Below are 16,303 nucleotides of genomic sequence, written 5' to 3'. Positions count from 1 at the left end.
TACAGTAATCAATACATTTTTAATCGCACTGATCGCTGCATTAATACCAATGGTTCCAAAAATGTGTCAAAATTGTCCGATGTGTCCGCCATAATGTCACAGTCATGATAAAGATCGCAGATCGCCGTCATTACTAGTAAAAAAAAAAAATTAAATGCTATAAATCCCCTATTTTGTAGACGCTATAACTTTTGCACAAACCAATCAATATTCGCTTATTGTGATTTTATTTTTTTTTTTTTCCAAAAAATATGTAGAAGAATGCATATCGGCCTATACTGAGGAAAAACTTTTTTTTTATATATATTTTTGGGGGATATTTATTATAGCAAAAAGTAAAAAAGAATGCGTTTTTTTTTTCAAAATTGTCGCTCTTTTTTTTTTTGTTTATAGCGCAAAACTTTTTTGCATACTTTTATTATTCAGGCGAACTTTAGGAAGAACAACAGTTCATATATAACCCAAGCATTGTTACGTTTCACTGTGGTGGAACTAGTGTGGAGCAAATGTAGGATAGATTTGCTTTCATCAGAGCCTTCTCACTCCAATATTTTGCTTTGTGGAAGAATTATTTTTGTCACCCATTGTGTCCCAATATAGGTAGTAATTTGCACCCAAACTTTTTTCCTTGCCAGCTTGGAATGTTAATGAGCTTCAACCCCTGCAGGACCTGGCCCAAAGTCCTGAGGCCTTTTTTGACAAGCTTCTGTTTGCATCAGGTGGGTTTTGCAATCCCATACAAATCTGTGAGATCAAAAAACATGCTTAAAGCTGGTCAAATGCAGATCAGAAGGAGGTCAACTGCAGGTGAAAGTCAACTGTCAGTGAATTCTGATTGATGCCATACACACCCAAAGGCCCCTCCTCTTTTAGAAGGCCAAAAGACACAAAACTAGCGATGGTTAAAAAGCACAGCGTAATAAAAGGGGGAGGGGGGAGTTGGATAAAAGGACATAGTAATTATTAGTGAACAAATGGGAATATAGGTTTCAGTTCAGCACCACTTTAATTCTGAAGGTTTTAGACTCATTCCTCTAATGTTGCAGGTGTAAATGGGCCAAAGTAGTACAAAACCATAATTGTAAATTTTCTGCGTTATTTATAATCTTGAAACCTGTAATATTGTGGCTGAATTGTGTGTTGCAATAAAACCCTTTACAACTTAATATTTCCTTATAGCTGCTATGTAGGCTTTAGCAGCTGTATATAAGTTATGCATTAGTTGTGCAAATGTTGCTGAATGGGCTGATATAAATGACATTTTCTATGAACAAGTTATTTCTACCCTGTGTGAGCACCGTGGAGGAGATGTCAATTTAGTGCTTCACTGCCAGTAGGTATTGCAATTTGTATAGGCGTCTGTATCCTGCTGCGAACCTGAACATTTCTTGTCTGTGAGATATTAAATCACCAATGTAACATTGTGATTTATAGTTACTATTACATTTTCGTTTGTTTGCATTAGCGTGAAAAGGTATTTCAAATCACCTTTGTGGGTACTGCTGTTTAGTACTGTTTTTGTTTGACGTGATCAATAGTCTTGTTAGAAAAAAAACATTCATTGTGACCGTTCCCTGTTCCAAAATGTGAATGTATGCGTAGATTGTATATGTTTAGGAGGCTCTAATTTGGCATTAGATGATCTGTATATTGTCATGTCACCACTCTAGTGTCTTGTGGCCTGCTTACGTCTTCCTGACACGGAATTGTGTGCAAATGAAGTACTAGATCTGTTAGTTAAAAAGTAGTTTACATATGTTCAGACAACTTTAGCTGGGGTTATAAACTTAGTGATTAATGTATTTTGCTCAGTAAGGATATAAAGTTAAATTAAAATGCTTGTTTGTAAATTATAGAATGCCATGATCAAAGCTATTACATTCGATTTCATGTGACCATTCACAGCCAATCAAGAATATATGGTGTAGGCTGGGAATTTATTCCTAGAAGAACAAATGCTGAGCTGTTCTTCAGTATATCCATCTGCTTGATAGTTATGCACTAGTTATATGCTGTTTGTTCTGGAAAAAGTTTTAAAATATTCTTGATCACAGATCTATTTAAAGTAAAAGAATAGATGATTATAGAATCTATTCTGTAGTACAGTTATATTGCTCCTGTACATATTGTGAGAATGGTTTCATAGAATACAACAAAAATTGCTACTAAATGTAGTATGTCTTATATGTTGTAAAATTCACAGTAAAATGTAGCAATTTAAATGTTCTGATATAGTCCCAAGTCTTGCGTCATATTATACTCTTTCTGGTTTTGCAGGGAGAGAGGACAGTGTCCTCAGCCTGATGTCATATAAAGCTTATTCCGGTTTACAGGGCTAGAGGACAGTAACTTGAGTCTAATAACATAAAATACCAGTTCTGGTTTACAGGCATAGAGATCAGTATCCTGAGTTTGATGTCATATACTGATCGCATTTTTCAGAAATGGAGGATATTGTCCTGAGCCTGACATCATATACTGATTCCAATTTTCAGGGATAGAGGACAGTGTCCTGATTCTGACATATTGTACTAATTCCAGCTAACCTATATAGAGCACAATGTCCAGAGTCTGGCATGATATTGTGTTATACGTGACATTGTTCCAAGGACCCCCCGTAGTATCAGTCATAGAGATCCCTGTAGTAACCCCTCCTGATGCTAAATAGCATTTAGTATTCTTCTTCAAAATGTAAAATAAAATAAAATGTCTGGAAATGGTTAATCTGCAGCTTGTATTTTTTTCCTTATGAGCTGTTAAGTGATGTCACCATTTTTGTCATCTGCTAATCACTCTATTATCTAAATATGTCTTTCACTGAGGCTTACATAATGAGATTCCTTTTCCATCTAATCGGCATGCATCAACCAAGTGTGTAAAATAAAAAAGTACTTTAACCTAACCCAAGTGCTTATGAGTCTGACCTTTCAGGCAGAAAGTTGTCACAGGTGCTTAACCAAACCATCTAGTCATTAGAAAAATCCTTACTTAAGGTAATTTAAATCATTACTTACTGTTGAAAAGAGAGAAATGCAACTAGATTTATTTTAGAAATCTATGCGTTCTTTTTTTTCCTTTTGGATTGGTTTGCCATTGTCATTATTGTTTTGTTCTGTGTTAAGTCTGAAATAATATAAACTATGCTTTATTTAAATCTATCCATGAAAGATGTAATAAACCATGTGCAGAGTTTAAGTCTGTTAGTAGAAAATGTCTAAGGCTTCCCAGTCAGCAGTAATACATTTAGAAGTTTTCATATAACTTTTTTTTCTATTATTGCTAGTAATGGTCAAGGCTGAACCAAGTCTCTGGAATTCCTGGCATTTGTATATTTTGTTGGATGACAAAGATATATGATTTTGGAGAGAACACAATAGAGAGATATTTATAAAACTTAGAACAGGAATATGGAGAGGTTACCCACGGTAGCCAAAATGAATACAAACCACTGGCTGATTTGGGCAAAGACCACAGAAGTTCTTTTTGCTCCACTTCTTATAAATGACCCCCCTCCCCTTTAAAAGTGTAAATATAGGCAAAACTTTATTTTCCAGTTTTGGATAGCGTAGGAAAAAGTTAGAACTTCTGTCAGGTTCTTATTTCTGTCTGTGTCCCTGCTGGGGGGGGGGGGGGGGTCACCTTTCTATTTGTCCTGGTGATCATTGCCATTAAGAACTCATTCACACCATTGCACTGCAATAATGCACTGCACTGTTGCGCCATTCAATGCAAATGGCAAACCCAATGCACACAGTGCACAGTGTCCTGTGCATTGTGGTGTGAGAAAATGCAGCGTGTCTTATTTTCATATGTGGCATGGTGCATGTCAGCCCATTCATTTTGATTGAGCTATTTAATGCAGTTTAACACAGTATGCCTCAAAGCCAACAGCACTGTGGAGTAAATGGGTCTTAACACTGGAGATGATGGGAAATGGAAAACTTTAAAACTCCTTTCATACAGGCACCTCCCTGTTTTGATCAGCAGGGAATCTGTCTGCTGATCCCCTGAAGATCAGAGAAGAGCGGGCAGATGACAGGTCAGTGACTGATCTCTTCTATGGGTGACTAAGTGTTAAAAGACTCCTCTGTCCATTTTACACCCAATTACCACTGATCTGCCTACACCAGTGGTTCTCAACTTCTGTCCTCAGGACCCACTAACAGGCCAGGTTTGCAAGATAACTGAAATACATTACAGGTGATATAATTTGCTACTCAGTGATTGCAGTATTCTAGTCTGCATCTCCCCAAGTTAGTACTTAAAATCTGGCCTGCTAGTGGGTCCTGAGGACAGGAGTTGAGAACCACTGGCCCACACAGAGGAGATTGGATCCCCTTCCATTTGTTTTTAGCAGACCAGATCAGATTGGAGGTAGGTGGGTGTCATCTAACACAAGTCCATTTACGCCTGCCAGTCCATAGGGGTGAATGGACCATTCATTCAGGTCCGCCTGAAAAATTGACAGACAGACTTGATGGGAACACTGGTGTGAAAGAGGCCTGTTGTGGTTTTGATGGCACTGGATTACATGAGGATTGGGGCTTTTATGACCGTTTTAATTTATTCTATCTCTGTAGTTTATAAATTTAGTTTTGGCTTCACTCATCTCACAAGTGTAACACCTTCATGTCTTGAAGATGTATGTTGAGATGTAGGAGTGCCAGATAGAAGATTCCATGTCCAAATACTTTAAAGGATTATTTTTATTTTATAGTTTTGAGTTTTGATTACAATATCCACATTTTGATGAATTCTGTCTTCAAAACTCTTTCTATCTGGCAATCCTATATCCCAACACATAGCTTTCAAATGTTAACCTCCCTGACGGTATGATTATGTTGGATTTTAGGTGCTGAAAGTGGTACAATTATTTTGCATGGAAATTTGGCGTTTTACATTGTAGGCCTGTAATTCTTAACAATAACACACTTAAATCTGTCCAAACAAGAGTCTAGTAGATATCCCGGGTATGATGAAGTTTGAAACACAAAATCATAAATTATAATATAATAAATAAATATAAATTATTTAAAAAAATATATAATAAAATACATTTCCCCACGATTCACTATCGCTCAATTCTGCAAGTGTTCTAATTTACTATCACTGTTTTCTAGCTGGTCTAAAGCCGCTTTTGACTTAAAGGGACACTTTTTGGTTGCTATGGACAATCTCAAGTTTCCTGGCAGAAAGAACAGTATATATAATATAAAACTGCATGCAGGGCATTGGCAAAGCATTGGGGACGAAAGGGATGTGAAATTATTTCATACAGTACTGTAATCTGTAAGATTACAGTACTGTATGTGTTATGATTTTTACAATTTTTTTGAATTTGCCGCCAGGCTCCGCCCCCGTGCGTTGCGGCGCTCGCATGGAATGGATCCTGGCACAGAGAGGCTTCGGGAGGAGGACAGAGCCCACGGACACCGCGGGGGGACATTGCAGGATCCTGGGGACAAGGTAAGTATACCGCACCAGGATCCTGCAATGCAGTCCCAAGTGTGGCTCGGGGTTACTGTCGCTAATGGTGCTGAAATTTAAACCCAAGCCACACTCGGGAATACCATCAGGGAGGTTAAGGCTGTCACTGTAAATGGGAGGTGAGGGCAATCGATCAATGGTGACAACTGTCAGGGGATTTACCCTCACTTGAAGAGATTTCCTCTCAGTTTCTGTTGTGTCCCCTGGGACAGGAAGTGAGGGGATATCTCCCCAATGACACATGCAAAACAAAAATGGTTTTGGCATTTTAGGTACAGTTTTAGAATCTATTTTCTGTCTGCACACTGTTGTGTGGGCTTTCCAGATAAAGTTAAGATCTAGCACCCAAACTGTATTTGTTGATGAGATTTGCTGTTTCCAAAGTATTTATTTCTAGAACAAAATGAGATGTGATACAGTATATTTAAATGGTGCTGTACAGAGCTTACGGGGCTCTTATTGGCAGAAACAAATCAGAAGTGGAGATTAGCAAAGCGAATTAGCTTGGTGATAGTTGGAGTGTGAGTCTGAGGACAGGATCTTGCTGACAGAATCAATGCAGGATTAATGTCTTAATTGTGAGCCACAATAAGCCACTGCTATGTCTGGATGGTTCCTCCAGTGTCATATGTATACTACATATATAGATTGTGTAGAGATCAGTAAGAAAAAGGATGGCTGGTGCATGTTTCCAATGCATACCAAGAGTTCTACTGCTTGAAGGTATCTGTTAACTCAGATGGTTCAATATAGACATGGGCGCAGTAGCTCCTACTTGTTTCTCCCCCTGCACTCAGCAGGTTCCTTTCCTGCTGGGAAGGATGATGACAGTATGGGCTTTTTTAAAGTCTTGGTATTTAAATAGTCAAATATCAATGCTTTGGTAAAACGCTAAATGAGTGCCAAATTCACTGTGTTATGTTTTGACATTTTTAGCTTGTGGAAAAAGAATGCTTTTAAAACAGAGTTATAACAAAAGGGTTAGCGTGAGTATGTGTGGATTTAAAGGGCTTGTTAAATATAATATTAAAACAAATCTGTTTCAATGTCTACAGCAGATGTTCAAGCTAATTACTTTATGGTGAAAAGAGGGAAATGAAGACTAAAGTGTGTGCTGTTGACATTGAACTATATCTACTGTTTTCTTATATCATACATTATAATATCACACTGAAAAAATAGGCAGTATGTTGATATGTTTATTTTTCAGAATAAAATATTTAAATCTGAATAAATCTATTATTTGCAGCGCTTTGTACTTTTACCACTTTAAGGCTCAAATGTACAATGTACCCTGTTTAGAAAAACTAAACTTATATGTCTGGTGTGTATTGGCATACTGGACGGTAAATACCCTTTCTCTCATCATTACTTTCTAATAAAATGGCAGTATAAGTCACTGCTGTGATGGCTGTAATTTGATTCTGTCACACAGTAACCTTTCATTATTCAGCAATATGTAAGATATTTGCCATGGTGACTTATTGTTACTAACTCTGCAGTATATTAGCATTTAGGAATACACAGCATTGTATCTGTGTTTTTCACTGACGTCCTTGGGTGACTTCTACATACCATGGAACAGACTGTTTTTTTTTTCTGTAACCATTTACAGAATTAGAATATTCACAGTTCTCAGAAAACTGTGTTTTATCAGCTTGCACCAGGTTAGAGCTAATGTGATCAGTCACAATTGTTGTTTTCTAACCTATGTAAAAAATTACTGCTGACTTCTGATTGGCTGCTATGGGTAATACCTCCACATATTTTTCCTTTATATTGTATACTTTTGAAGGTGCCATTGTACTTAATTATGAGACAAAAGCATACCTGCTTCTCGAACATATATTTTAGACAGTTGGGATGTAGGGGATGTGTGTCTATGGCAGGCAGAAAACAGAGTGCCAACATTTGCTGCACTTATATGGCGATGAGTACCTGCCATTGGACTTAAAATTCATCTACCCTAAAGGTATGAATATTTGGAAATGTCTGATTATTGTACTTGAGATTGATCACTGAAAAGTCAGAGGATGGGGAGGTCCACGCCTTGGTACTTTGCCCTGAATGGAGATACATGAACCTGAACAGATGAACAGAGTTTCAACCCAGATTGCCTCAATAACCAAGAGCGTGAAATGGAAGGGGGACACTTTTCATGGTTTGTTTTTCTTCCCCTATAGAATATTTAACCAAAATCTCACATTTCCGATCCAGGACTCTCCTATATGTGAATTCACAAGTGACATGCTTTCAAAAATGTTGGCATTTTTATTTCTAATATTAGAAGAAATATATAATTATATATGTTTTGTATTAGTGTATATACAGTATCTCACAAAAGTGAGTACACCCCTCACATTTCTGTAAATATTTTATTATATCTTTTCATGTGACAACACTGAAGAAATGACACTTTGCTACAATGTAAAGTAGTGAGTGAACAGCTTGTATAACAGTGTAAATTTTCCAACCCCTCAAAATAACTCACACACAGCCATTAATATCTAAACCACTGGCAACAAAAGTGAGTACACCCCTAAGTGAAAATGTCCAAATTGGGCCCAATTAGTCATTTTCCCTCCCCGGAGTCATGTGACTCGTTAGTGTTACAAGGTCGCAGGTGTTAATTGGGAGCAGGTGTGTTATATTTGGTGTGAGTGCTGCCAGCAATGCTGCAGAGGCTGAAGGGGTGGGGGGTCAGCCTGTCAGTGCTCAGACTATAAGCCGCACACTGCATCAAATTGGTCTGCATGGCTATCGTCCCAGCAGGAAGCCTTTTCTAAAGATGATACACAAGAAAGCCCGCAAACAGTTTGCTGAAGATAAGCAGACTAAGGACATGGATTACTGGAACCATGTCCTGTGGTCTGATGAGACTAAGATAAACTTATTTGGTTCAGATGGTGTCGAGCATGTGTGGTGGCAACCAGGTGAGGCGTACAAAGACAAGTGTGTCTTACCTACAGTCAAGCATGGTGGTGGGAGTGTCATGATCTGCACGAGTGCTGCCAGCACTGGGGAGCTACAGTTCATTGAGGGAACCATGAATGCCATCCCCTCACTTTGGAGACTTGGCTACAGGGCAGTATTCCAACATAACCTCAAACACACCTCCAAGGCAACCACTGAAGAAGCAGAGGGTAAAGGTGATGGACTGGCCATGCATGTCTCTCCAGACCTAAACCCTATTGAGCATCTATGGGGCATTTACAAATGGAAGGTGGAGGAGCCACCTTCCATTTCTCTAAATCCACCAGCCATGGTCTCTAAAATCCACCAGCTCCATGATGTCGTCACTGAAGAGGACTCCAGTGGCAACCTGTGAAGCTCTGTGTGTGTGTGTGTATATATATATATATATATATATATATATATATATATATATATATATATATATATACATACATACATACAGTGCTCAGCATAGATGAGTACACCCCAACAGATTTGTCAGAAAACCTTTACTTTCCCCTTTCAGAATCAACATTTTTATATGGGACACAAAATACTGCCACAAATGCAGGCCATTGATTGCAACCAAGATTTGTTAATTTGCACACATGAAAAAGGTATTTTTCCTAACAATCTTTCAAGACCATGTTGCAAAAATTAATACACCCCAATGAAAGTCTTAAGAGCACAGTTACATTTTAAACAACAAAATCCTAATTAACAAGAATTCAACTACAGGCAAGTCTAATTATTGATAAAACAGGTCCAGCAGACAGTTGATTATAAAAAAAGGGTGTTACTTCACAAAGAAAACCCCTTCCCATTCCATGCTGTCAGTAATGGCACCACGTGGAAGAGAAATGTCCAAGAAAAGGCCTGAGAAAGAAAACAATTTTTTTACACAAGAAAGGTGACGGCTACAAGAAGATCAGCAAAGCTTTACTTATCAGTCAAAATACTGCAGCAAAAGTGATACAGAAATTTAACAAAGATGCAACTGCAACAATCTCAGACGTCCAGGCCGTCCACGAAAGTTATCACTTCGACAGGAGCGTCTTCTGATGAGGGTTGAAGAAAATTGCCATGCAAGTTCACTGCAGTTAGCTAAAGCATTAGAAAGCCAAACTGGAGTGATTGTTTCCCATGACGCAATACAGCATACACTGCAATAGAATGGCATGCGTTGGTGTCGTCAACGAAGGAAGCCTCTCCTAAAGCCAATGCACAAAAAAGCCTGCCTAGAATTTGCCAGGGCCCATGCTGAAAAAAAAGACTACTGGGACTCTGTGCTCTGGAGTAATGAGACCAAGATAAATGTTTTTGGAACTGATGGCTTCAAAACTACATGGCGTCGCAAAGGTGATGAGTACAGAGAAAAATGCATGGTGCCTACAGTGAAACGTGGTGGTGGTGTCCTTCTGTGGGGCTGCTTGAGTGCTGCTGGTGTCAGGGAGCTGCATTTCATTGATGGTATCATGAATTGAAAGATGTACTGCTCTATAGTGAAAGAGTAGATGCTACCATCACTCCGTGCCCTTGGTCGGAATCCTATGAGGAATTCTGAAGAGCATCACTCTCCATCTAGCATCCAAAAGAGGAAAAATGGAAAAAGATAGATATTGCAATATGTCCCTAACTTGTTCATTCCATTCCTAGAAGACTTGGTCGTGTCCTTACAAATCATGGAGTTCCTACAAAATACTAGATGTAGTAGTTTTTGTTGTGGGGCATATTCATTTTTGCTAATTTTTACTAATGTGAGTAAAACTGAAGATTTTGTAATCTAAGTTATATTATTACATTAGACCCCTTTCACAACTGAGGAGTTTTTCAGGCGCTTTTGGGCTAAAAATAGTGCCTGTAGAAAGCATGAAAAACTCCTCCCCTGCAGTACCAGTGTGAAAGCCAGAGTGCTTTCACACTGGGGCGCTGCGCTGGCAGGACATTTAAAAAAGTCCATTTCTACACAAGTCCTACGCTCATTGAAATGAATGGGCACTGCTGCCAAAGCACCTGCAAAGTGCTTCGGCAGCGGGGCTACACATGTGCATTTAAACCTTTATTCGACCGCTAGCAGGGGTTAAAAGTGCCCGGCTAGCGGCCGAATAGCACTGCTAAAATGACAGTAAAGCGCCTCTAAAACCGTTTTCCTGTCAACACCCACCCACCCCAGTGTAAAAGGAGCCTTACGTAAGTTTCATGTAATGAGCTAAACAAATGTTCTATAAAGCTCAGTTTTGTCAAATTTTTGGAAATTGTTCATTGAGATATTGATTAAAATTTTACTTTTCAAAAGGGGTGTACTCCCTTATGCCGAGCACTGTATATATGGTGTGCTCTCACACAGGCGTAATATATCCACCCCCTTTTATAAAATATTCTTTCTATATACTGCTTTTATACGAGTATCAGGAGAGTCAGTGTTTGTTCATGATGCTTCTTTTTAATTTTCATGGAAGAATTGCTACCTATGAAAATATTTCAAATGTTCAGATTATAGTTTGAAAATCGCATACAATAGATAATAACTTGGAAAAAATAAACTTTAAACACATAAAGCATAACAAATGATTCAGTTCACAATATTGTTGCTAAACTTTGCCATGTCTCAGGCTTTATTTCAAACATGTCTGTCTGGATGAAACGAGACCTTGAAATATATTGTTAAACAATCTTTCATACTGAGCTTGTTTTGAGATGAAAAAAAAAAGCTTTTTTCAAGTGTCCTGACTCTGTTTAGCATTATCATATAAACAGTGACTTCATGTTCTAGGCATGCTCATCTGGTAACTTATTAAAACAATATATTAAATTTCATTCTCACAGATATGTTAGCAAACAGGAAACTCAATTGATTCAAAGTCTTTCATCTGTTTTATTATTCAGGGATTTTACAGTTTGCTGGTGATGAGTTATTATGCTGGGTGGTTAATCTTTGTTTTAATATGTTCTAGTATGTTGTATTTGGGTAGGTTTTACTGTCCTTTGTGTTCTGAAAGTTTTGAAGCGTATGTTCAGAGTGAACTTTAGTCTAGTTTTTGGTAGTGTGGGAATAGGTTAGAACCCCTGTCAGGTTTTTACTGCCATCGGAGGCTCTATTAGAGAGATTTATCAGACAGTAGGTATGAGGAATTCTTGAACAGTGTCACAGAAATAAAAGCTCTTTAGTAAAGCATGGGAGAGCTAGAACCCTATGAGTACAATCAGAACACCCCAGCATGCATCCCAAATACACTTGACACACCCTACCATATACCTAATTACACTAACACAGAAGCATTCACCCCAAATACACTAAGCAAACCTCACCATGCACAGTTGCCCCCAGAACTTTGGACTCTGCATCCCATTACAGTCAACGCTCTGCACCAAGCACACACATCATGTACCCTCTACATTCAGCACCCTATATTCAAGATTCAGGCAACCCTTGCAACTTTGCAGACCTACAAGAGGGAAAGGAAACCACTAGTGGTATGTTTCCTCACTTTTGCTATTCTTCATGTTGGGACATCTGTGATAGCATCCAACATCTGTAGGCCTTAGTTGCCATTTTGGGGTGGAAAGAAAAGAATGTGTTAGCAGTGTAAATGATGGTAGAAAGTTGCAATGTCCATGTCAATGTTTTGCTGGCCAAGATTGGGATCTTAATTGAAAGTAGACACGTGCAGAATGGAAACATTTTTTTGTTTTCATTTCGGATAGATTCGTTATGTTACTAATTTCATTTCATTATGGAATTCCTTTAGTTTGGTTTCGGAATCCCTATGGTTTCATTTAGTTTTCGTTAAAATTAATTTCCTTTATTCATTTTCTAATGAATTCCAACTTTTCAGAAGGATTAGAATTTGGATTAGTCGAAAAACCATCGGCCAATGTGAATTCTGTGTGAAGAAATAGCTGATTGTTAAGCAGCGGGCCTCCCCACCGGCAGATGAATGTAAAGAAAACAATAGAAACATGTTTAAAAAGCGGCTTGGGATCCCCCCAAATTCTATACAACACCCTTATCGGGGAATGTAGCTTGGCAGGTCAGGAATGAGCAAGCGCCCATACCCTCCTGAACTATACCAGGCCACATGCCCTCAACATGGGGGAGTGGGTGCTTTGGGGCAGATCTGGCCCCCCCGGCCCTAAAGCACCTTGTCCCCATGTTGATGGGGACAAGGGCCTCTTCCCAACAACTCTGGGCTGTGGTTGTTGGGGTCTGTTTGCGGGGTGCTTATCAGTATCTGGAAGCTCCCTTTTAAAGTGTTCCTAAACCCACAACAGTAAAATCTGTCTATATATGCAGAATACCATGCTTGTTATACACACTGTGGAACTTACGGGGTTAATCTGCATTGTGTAAAAAGGATTTTTGATCCTGTATAGACAGAGCCCCCCTTGCAGGGGGCAAGGCCAGATAAGACACAGCGAGGGTAGTACTGCTGCACATGCTCAGTTTGGTCTCTATTGCTGGAGAGAATATTCCCTGTTTGAGCTGAGCTTTTCAGGTCACATGATATTGACATCACACATGTGGGTGTGTATACAGATCCTAAAGGACAGCCCAGTCCCTCCCTCCTCCTCCATGCCCAGTAGCTAAAAAAGAACACAGTGAGTGGGATGTCACATCTTGATTGATGGATGATCTGCCTCCCATAACAGCATGAGGACCCAGGCTATAGTGTAAATCTCCTACCTGAACACTCAGAACTCAGGCAGATTAACAATTTTCATATTACTGGGTTTACTAACACTTTTTAACAAGGTGGCCCCCAGATTCCCCCCTCCCCAATGTGAATGAGTATCTGGTACATGAGTAGGGGCTGGGATCTGGGTGTCCCCTTGTTAAAGGGGGTTTCTAGATTCCGATAAGCCCCTTGCCTGCAGACCCTGACAACCACAGCCCAGGGTTTTCAGGAAGAGGCACTTTTCCCCATCAACATAGGGGACAAGGTGCTTTGGAGTGGGGGGGGGCAGATAGAGAATGTTCACTGCATGTAGTCAACATATGATTAAATCTGTTGAATGGCTGGATTCTTACAATTAAAACTAACATTGCTGACATGACCCACATCGAGTCAACAAAATGAACTATAGTACAGTTAAAGTGCTTGTAAACCCCCCCCCCTCAAAAAAAAAAAAAAAACTGCAAGACAAAGGCATAATGAGCTAGTATGCATAGCATACTAACTCATTATGAATGACTTGCCTTAGATTGAAGCCCCTGCATCGGTCCTTGTACACCGCTCCGGCCAACGACATTGCTCCCGGGGTTACTTCCGGGTATCACGGGCTCCGTCGCTGCGATTGGCCAGAGCCATGATGATGTCACTCCCACGCATGCGCATGAGAGCCGCCAGCAGCGGCAATAGCTGAAGCATCGGCACGGACGTACCGTTGCTTCAGTGCGCATGTGCCGAGGACGTTGTCACATGCTGATACAGGGGATATCCAGGGTAGCTACAGGTAAGCCTTATTTTAGGCTTACCTGTAGTTAAAAGTGGTTCTAAGGGGTTTACAGCCACTTTAATACATGTTTGAAACATTGTAAGTCTTGTCATTGTACAAATAATATTTGGACACCAGCAAAGACTTTGATGGCAGTATGCAACTGACCAATGCTTGGGTAACACTGCAATAAGTGGATTTTTTCCCAACATAATGCAGTCACTTATCGTGACCCAGGAAAATATATTTCAACATATCCCAGAACTGTTATAATAAAGAAATGTTGTTTTTAGAGATTTGGTTTAAAAATATTGTACAATATCTATAGTTAACTTCATAAGTTAAGTGATGACTGAAGTATTTATTTTTCATTTAGATACAGACTGCAGTGTCGCCTCATACTAAACGATTACCTAATGTATACCATATGATATTACTCATTTTTTGTTTCTTTTTTATTTTTTTTTCTACTGGGCTCCAAAATAACATGAGTTCATAAGTCATGGAGCAATTTTCTAATTTAAACTGGGAATATTACATTTTAACCATTTCACTTTATTTTTCTGGACACATTGAGCCAAACTTAATGTATTGCTGTTCTGCATATAACCTCTCTGAGATACTGAAAACTAAAGTTAAGCTCTTAAAAGCTTGTCATAAAATATTTTTAAATTGGCCCATTATACAGGTGCCCGCCTACACCATATTTCTTTTGTGTTTGAGTAGAAATCCAGGTTTTCATTATACATTCTAAAATGTAACTTCAGACAGAGAGAAGTTTAGAATTACAGAAAAACAAGGTCATAATTTGTAACTTTCAAAATTACCATAAAGAAAAAAAAAAAAAGCTGATAGGAAAGAAATACATCAAGCAGACAGAAATGTGAAGCTGCAGTCTGATATTTTTTCCACACATTCCAAGTAACTTGCCTCAGCAATACATGCTTTTCTAGGCTTTTCAAATGACATATCTGGAAGCTGTGCTCGCATTCATGTTCTGCAACCATTACAAGAGTCTGTGCAACATATCTGTCTCCTACAGTTCTGCTTGTTGCTTGAATGTTCAATAAAGTAGGAAAAACTTGGGGGGCAGGTATAAACTTCTACCCCATTGCTTTATATAAGTAAGTTCCGTATAAATATTGACTTAAGGCACTGAAGTTTTTTTAAAAAAAAGGACTCCGGTAAAAAGGGTTTTCAGTAGTTCCTTATTGCTATCTGTGTGCCCATTGGGAGATTCCCTCTCACTTCCTGGCCCATTGCCAATAATGTCACCCAGGCAGGAAATGATGGGAAAATCTCTGCAGCGAACCACAGATGGCAAAAAGCCAAAAAAACTGCTGGGAAACTGCATTGGTATTGCATTTCTTTTAGTTTTTAATTTTCATAAGCTACTGAAACTTTGTTATATAGCTCTAATGATATTTATTTAAAATATACTGTAGGTCATTTTTGTTTGTTTTTTACTTTATTTAACACGCAAGAGGATGCATAGAAGCCATTATGTTTCTACAAAATTGTTGCAAAGCAATGGTATTGTCAAAATACTGTACAGTTTCTTACACAGAAAATTAACAAATGACGCAATCAGATGCCATACAATATCAGCTGACATTTAGGAAGGAAAAATACAATTTAAATGTGTGTTGGTTATGGACTGAAGGTAACATGGTGTCTTCTGCTCTTGATTTGTTTTATACAGGGGTTAAAACAGGGTAAGGGTAACACCTGCTTGAGGGTTTTATTTTTATTTATTTATTTTTAACGTTGACCATACTAACCCATTTTATTATAATATTATGTACCAGAGTCGCTGGGGATCACTATTTTATCCATAAGCTCAATGCATTTGTTAACCAATTCTAATCCGGACCCGGGCCAATTATGACATTCCACTCCATGTAAAAATCTGTTTTTGTTTTTTTTTGGATTTTTTGCTATATAACTACTTAGAACCCACACACATTACATATTTTTTAAGCAGAGGCCTTAGAGAATAAAATGGTGGGTGTTGTATATTTTTATGTCGATATTTGCGTAGTGTTTTTTCAAATGCAATTTAAAAAAAAAAAAAAAACACTTGAATGAATTTGAATGCACAAAAACACAATATAATACCCAATTGTTTGGTAAAATATAAAAAATGATGTTATGCTGAGCAAATGGATACCAAACATGTCACGCTTTAAAATTGCATACCCCTGTTGAACAGCGCCAAAATACGGTACTTAAAAATGTCCATAGGCTATGTTTTAAAAACCTTTACAGGCTACCAGTTTAGAGTTACACAGGAGGATGCTCTAGAATTATTGTTCTTGTTCTAACAATTACGGCGATACCTTACACGTGTAGTGCAATTGGCGTTTACTTATGTGTGCTGGACCGATGCGTGCATTTGCCATTGTGCATGATCACAGGGGAACAG

The 16,303-nt window shown here is 38.6% G+C and overlaps 1 protein-coding gene across 4 annotated transcripts in view; it reads left to right on the top strand.

Moving 5' to 3' along the window:
- The window catches only part of ARID5B (AT-rich interaction domain 5B), a 406,103-nt gene that overhangs the window by 350,203 nt on the left and 39,597 nt on the right, over window positions 1-16,303 (top strand). The window lies entirely within an intron of this gene.

Source organism: Aquarana catesbeiana, linkage group LG08, assembly GCF_042186555.1.
Source record: "Aquarana catesbeiana isolate 2022-GZ linkage group LG08, ASM4218655v1, whole genome shotgun sequence".
Lineage (NCBI taxonomy): Eukaryota > Metazoa > Chordata > Amphibia > Anura > Ranidae > Aquarana > Aquarana catesbeiana.
This window is presented reverse-complemented; position numbering and strand designations above follow the sequence as displayed.